Source organism: Pinus tabuliformis, chromosome J (genome assembly GCF_031772625.1).
Source record: "Pinus tabuliformis cultivar Carrire ecotype Pingquan chromosome J, CPIR1, whole genome shotgun sequence".
NCBI lineage: Eukaryota > Viridiplantae > Streptophyta > Pinopsida > Pinales > Pinaceae > Pinus > Pinus tabuliformis.
In genome coordinates this window covers 243844796-243851316 of record NC_142295.1, presented here as the reverse complement: position 1 = coordinate 243851316, position 6521 = coordinate 243844796, and the positions used below count along the sequence as shown (strand labels likewise).

Here is a 6521-nt window from a genome sequence, read left to right as displayed (position 1 = left end):
TGTCTCTGTATCCTGTTTGATTGTCTCTGTATCAATAACAATGGCATAGAACGCAAAACTCGAACATCCAGCAGGGGAAAGTAAGAAATCTCCTGGACCTGCACTTAACCAATATCGCAAAGATCCTTTCCTGCAATGTGAAGCAGCTACAGTCTGCAAGAGAATGCTCCTTAAAGATAAGCGATCAAAAGGAGGAATAATCTTTGCCACGGACACAGATCTCAGAAACCGGTCTAGGTGTGGGTCCAATTCATAGAGATAACCATTAATTATCATAGCAGTGTCAAACACACCATGCCCTCGTGCGCATTTCATCAACAAGTTCATATAGGTGTTGAATAGGTAGTGATAAATCATATTTGTAAACAGCACCTGCTCTCCCTAGTGCCTCTGCAATACCCTCACGTATTCACCAAAATGCAGCAATCTGATTGTAGTCTTGTGCCACACTACCATCAACAATGAGACTATTTTCAAGACAACTCTCCATAAAGGCATCCAACTTTGCTTTGTCATGCAACTGGTTGCTACCAGTAGTCTCAATCAAAACATAGAATTTACCCTTTGAAGAAGGTAAAGGGTTCCTGACACCTTCCAAGTGATTCAAAGCCATGTCCAAAGAAGCAAGATCCAAAAATTCGAATGCTGAGATAATCTCTCCCAATTTCCTTTTAGCTTCAGAGAGAAGTCTCTTGCAGCTCAAGTAATCTCCACATGCAAGAAAGGCAAGATTTATTGATGAAAGCCTTGGTGGTACAAGAATTGAAACCTTTGTGACTATGCCAAGGGTGCCTTCACTTCCAATGAATAACTGCTTCAAATCATATCCCGTATTGTCTTTTCTCAAGGTTCCAAGCATATCAACCACAGTGCCATTTGCAAGAACAACTTCAAGCCCTAGAACATTTCCACGAAGAGACCCATATCGAAAAAGACATATGCCCCCTGCATTTGTGGAAATATTTCCACCAATTTGACAGCTACCTTTTGCACCGAGGTCAATGGGCATCATATACCCCTGATCAGCTAAAAATGTGTCAAGATTCTCCAGGACGCAACCAGCTTCACAAACCAAGATGCCACTAACCTTATCACAGGAAATTATGTTGTTCATCAACCCCAGATTAACAATCACCTCATCAAAAACAGGGACACTCCCACCCACGAGGCCAGTATTACCACCTTGTGGAACAACTGCTAGACATCTTGAATTACAATATTTTAGGATCTGTGAGACTTCTTCAGTGTTCCTAGGACGAAGTAGGAGTTGGCTTGAACCCTTATATTTCCTCATCCAATCATGATTTTCCGTAGCCAATTCATCTTTATCCTGAATGACATTTTTCTCTCCAAGTATATTTTGAAAATGAAGGATATCTCTAGCTTCTATCATAGAAAAGGAAGGATTTCTCTGTATTTTCGTAGCTGCAGTTCCATAAGATCTTGTCTGGGAATCATATAAACTTTCTAGCTCTGGAAGTGGAGGAAAATGAGAAAACCAAAAATACTTGCATGCCGATTGAAAGGGCTGTCGTTTATTCATAAGCCTCATGCTGAACTTAGGGACTTTTTTTCTATCAGTTCCCAATTGAGGTAAAACTTCCAAACATAAATTGTCCTCCGATCTATATAACTTGGAGCACATAAACGAAGCATATTCAAGATGGTGCTGACTTGCCGCCGGATGAACAATCGGAGAAGATGTTGGCAGTAATTTTGTTGCTCGGAGTTCTGGGCACTTTGCTTTGTCAAAGCCTATTACTTCTCCCCAACAAAAGTATTCATAAATATCAGCATCACCAGCTGAAGCAAGACAAGCATCAACTAGAAGACGAGGCGATGAAGATATTAGCCCAACTGACCCAACAGGCAACATCAATTTTCCAGCATCAATTTTCCAGAAGAATTCTTTTTCTCACGCGACCCCTCTCTAATTTCATCCAACACACTTGGAGATTTTTGGTTGCTCATTCAAGGCAGCCTCTGCTACATGAAAAACTGGATTTTGATTTACTTTCGATTCGTCATCTTTGCTTGAAGTAGACTGATCTTGGAAAGATTCACAGCTTGTCGTGTACGAGTAATGGATGAAGGAGCGGAAGGTATTGTTGATTTGATTATTAAATTGCCGGACTTTGATTGCTGATGATGCTTTGAATTGTGCTTGTGCAGGGATAGGAGCTTGAAGTTGCTGCTGCCTTTTGAAGAGCTGGAGATAAATTACATAATCTAAAACAACACATTAATGATTTCTTCTTCAAAACCCTGTTTTGAAGAAGAATCAATCTCTGACATGAGACAGAGTCTAACAAACTTATCCATTTCTTCTATCCTCTGTTCTTGAAATTCTCTTCCACTTGAGGAAGCTACCTCCTCTTTTCCCTTTTTCTTCTCTCCAAAGTCAATCATGCTTCTTGACTTCCCTGTGGAGGTATAGTTTGCCTCTACTTCAAGGGCATCGGTTTGGATCTTGTCCAAGGTAGGAGACTTCCTTTCTCTGAGAGTAAAACCGAATTTTGAATCAAAGGCCCCAACAAAGACTACTTGGGTAGCAGCCTATGGAGGTTTGATTTCAACAGGAAGATTATTGTAAAACTTATTAAATCTTTTAATAAAATCTAAGATATCCTAACGAGATTTGTTTTTGATAGCATTAAATTTAGTGAGGATGTACCCATGGTCTCTCTTCTCACCCCATTTCTGCAAAAATGAGTTCTTCATTTCTTACCAAGTGTTAATGGAAGCATTTGGAAAGGATTTAAACCATTTCATGACCTCCCCGTCCCAATATTGTACAAAAGCCTCAACACTACATCTTGACGTTCAATATTTTGATTCTCTGCAAAGGTACATAAAATTTCTATGTGCCTCTGTGATGTTCCATTAACTTCTTAATTATACCTGGGTAGGCACTTGAGGTACTCCTGTGGCATAGCATTTGGAGGTTGAGGCAGGTTTAAGGGAGCATATTTATTCAACAGGAAAACTGGGACAACCATTTGAATTAGAGGTGGTGGTGCTTGAATTACTAGAGGAGTTTGAGGTATGACCAATGGTAAGACAACCGACTGACAGTGGAATGAAAATTTTTTCACACTGTGGGTAGGGCTGCTTTGGAGTTTATCTTTTATTTCCTCAGCTTCTTCTTTGACCTCTAGGGAAGTAGTACTAAACAGATGATCACTTTCTGGAGAATATATCAAAACTTTAGGGGGAAGTTCGAAACAATGAATTACAACTTTCTGTGAACTAGATGCAGATGTTTCAGGAAATGAAGAGACAGTGGCATCAATATTTGGAGTCTTTTCTTTCCAAAACCTTTTAGATATTATCTTCTCTGGGTCAGATACAGATGGAGTTCTTTGTTGAGAGGTATTTGAGCGAGTATGGGTTCTCTGATAAGCTAGAATGATCAGCTAGAATTATAGAAAATGGAGTCACCAAGGTGTTTATAACAAAATTCAGATTGTGGAGTCGCCAAGGTGGGAGATATTCAACCCACACTTCCCTTACTCACCTAACAGAGGGAATGTAAAGATTTGTCGTACCTAGGGAAAAGTATTTCACAATTCGGTCCCCGACAATGACGCCAAAAATATGTTGTCACTTTTTTATGCACCTGAAGCATAAGTACTTTCGGAGATAGGAAAAGCTTCCTAAAGATAACCTCTGGGTTGATTGTAGACCAATGCCTACGAGATCTTAAAGAGTGTTGGACAGATTTGTAGAAAAGACTTGCAACACTTTAGTTTGTCATAAAAATTACAAATGAGTTTGATTCAGAATCATTCATAAGATACTGAATAGAAAGAAGTCGATACACAGGAGTACTTAGGAAATAATATTTGGCTTAAGGTGGCCAGATAAGACCCAGAATTTGCAGCGATTTAGTTGTTGAAACATATTTAATGGGGGAAGATAACAGAGGAGGAATCCATCATATAGAGCTTAAGACATAAGAATCCTATATATCAAGACTCAGAGAGAAACAAGAGAAAGGGGATGCTATGAACTGCTGAGATGCATGGAGCACTTTTTAAAGACTTGATTTCCACCTTGAAACATGCATTATCCACTAGCATTTTGATTTAAATGAATCTGTATCTAAAGGGAAATACAACTAGCTGCTACTATGACATGCAATCTATGAAGAATTAAAAACATATATGAAAGATAAAGGGAGAAGAACATACTATAATCCAAATCAGTTGGAATCACCATAAACTTTGTATTAATCTCTTCAAGAAAACCATAATACAACAAGCTCCATGCAGGCCTTTATGAAAACATGAAAGGTCCCATAGAAGAGCAGTCTTTCCCAAAATTTTGAACCTTTGTTACATGTTTCTTCCTCCCTTTTATAAGGAGAGGGAGAGCTTGAAAATCAGTTACAAAAATATCTCAGGCCTAAGCTTCCAAATGTCTGCATGACTAGCTGTCTCGTTGTACAGGCTTTGTCACCTCCAATTATTACAACAGAAAGATGTTTTTCTTTAAAGTAAAATAGAATGACAGACTAATAAGCAAACTAATAAAAAAACATGAAAATTGAATGATGGTGTATGAAAATATCTCCTTTCCACTTCCTTGGATGGCTTTTGGTCTAGCCACGTTTATGCCGCATCATGCCTCATACACTCCTGGTCAGTTCCTAGTCCCTTTTAGTCTTAACAGTTTTAATTTGTGACTTTCAGGAACGGGAGTGATCACCGTCGATAATCATAACACGACTTTAGCGCAACTTCCAACTCATTCGTCCGTCTAGACTTCTTGTAGAATGCTATTAGATCCATACATACCTTTTAAAATGACCATAGTGTAATATTGAGTATTTTCTAGCATTGGCACTTAACACTAAAAAAACCTTACAAAACAGTGAATTCTGATCCTATTTAGCCCCTTTTGTTTTGATCCCTTTCAACACTTTTTCATCATATGACCGGGTGCTTAGCCAAATATCAGAGCTCGGAAAATCAGGACTTCACACTGAACAAGCTTCATGATATAGCGAACATCGATCACCTTTTCTTCTTAGCTCTTGGTTCTTTGTCTCTTCCATTGACCATAGACCAACCCATATATTGGAGCCCCCCAATTAGGGGGTTTTTAATCAACAATTATACTTTGATGCATAACACGCTTCGACCTCTGATTGTTGATCTCCAATTAGTGACATCATCATTGCCACGTGTTGCTTCCTGAGTAGTGACACGTGTCACTTGGATGTGCCCCCATAGGACCTTGAAAATTCCAGATCAACATGCCTTTTGTCCACCATATTTCCACGTCAAGGTGACTTCAGCTGCCACGTGGCCCTATCAGGACCAATATAATTCCACCATGTGGCCCCCTTAGAAGAGAGAGAGAAAGGCCCACATGCCCTTGGTTTTTCGTTGATTTCCTTTGTTAAACATTTCAAGGCTTTTTCGACGCTTTAACACTAGAGGCTAAAATCCGAGAAATCTTAATCGCAATCAGAACTTTTAAAGGGTGTCATATATTTTATCGCTGATTGCGATGTGTCGATCTCCTATTTCTCTGACGTCTTGGCCCTCTGATATGCGGGATCGTCGAAGTATGATCCCGCCGATACTGCAAGACCCCACGATCACCGATATATACTGTGCCTCAGATCTCCGCTCTTTGATTGCCGATATTGGCGATCACTGATCGCTGGTTTGCTCTGATTTCCCTTGCAACTACTTTAGAAAACTCTGATTTGTGGGATTCGGGATTATATTTAAGCATTTTCCTTGCTTTTCTGGTTTTCATGGGTAACTTTCAATTTGCTCTAACTTTTGATTGCGAAGTCCATTTGAGGAGTTACATATATTGTTGGAAAGCTAATTTCGAGAACTATCCATTGGAGGGGATCTGATTTAGCTTTGAGTGCTTATGTGGCTTGGAGGTTTGCTCCAAGCATATCCGTTCTTTTGCCTTCTTTGTACAGCTAGAACTCTTTTTTTCAGAATGTGACAACACGTAGAACAAATGCATGTGCACAGAGATTTCATTGTGCTGAAAGCTTTGTGCAAAGTTTATTAAAATAATAAATACACAAATATCTTCTTTAATTCTTATTTAATAACATATTTCACAACAAATTCTTCCAAACCATGATATCTGGGACCTATATCAATTAATATCAGCTTCAAATGTCAATGACTGACTGAAGGGAATTGTTAAGTCTGGAAGTAGTTGTGCGAACGAAGTTGTGTAGAGGTGGTTGTGAATATGTGGTGGTTATGTGGAGAACAAAATCATATGCGGAATGAGGGATGTAAGGAATTTGAGCAGAATGAGGGGAATGCAGAAGGATCTTTTAATTGTAATGTGTTTTCTACTCTTTTGGAGTTAGTACACATGTAATTTGATATTAGCAGATTGTGTGCAAGAGCAATGCTTATTTTATTATTAATATATTTTGTGGAGTCTGGAGGTTTGCACAATGAAAGATTTGGAGTACATATGCATTTGTGTTATTTTGAAAGTATATGTTAGTATTAATATTTTAATGCTTT

At 38.8% G+C, this 6521-nt stretch overlaps 1 pseudogene; it reads right to left on the bottom strand.

Annotated features, from left to right (window-relative positions):
* Positions 1-303: 303 nt before the first annotated feature.
* Positions 304-6521, bottom strand: part of LOC149226674 (D-2-hydroxyglutarate dehydrogenase, mitochondrial pseudogene) — a 79679-nt pseudogene continuing 73461 nt past the window's right edge.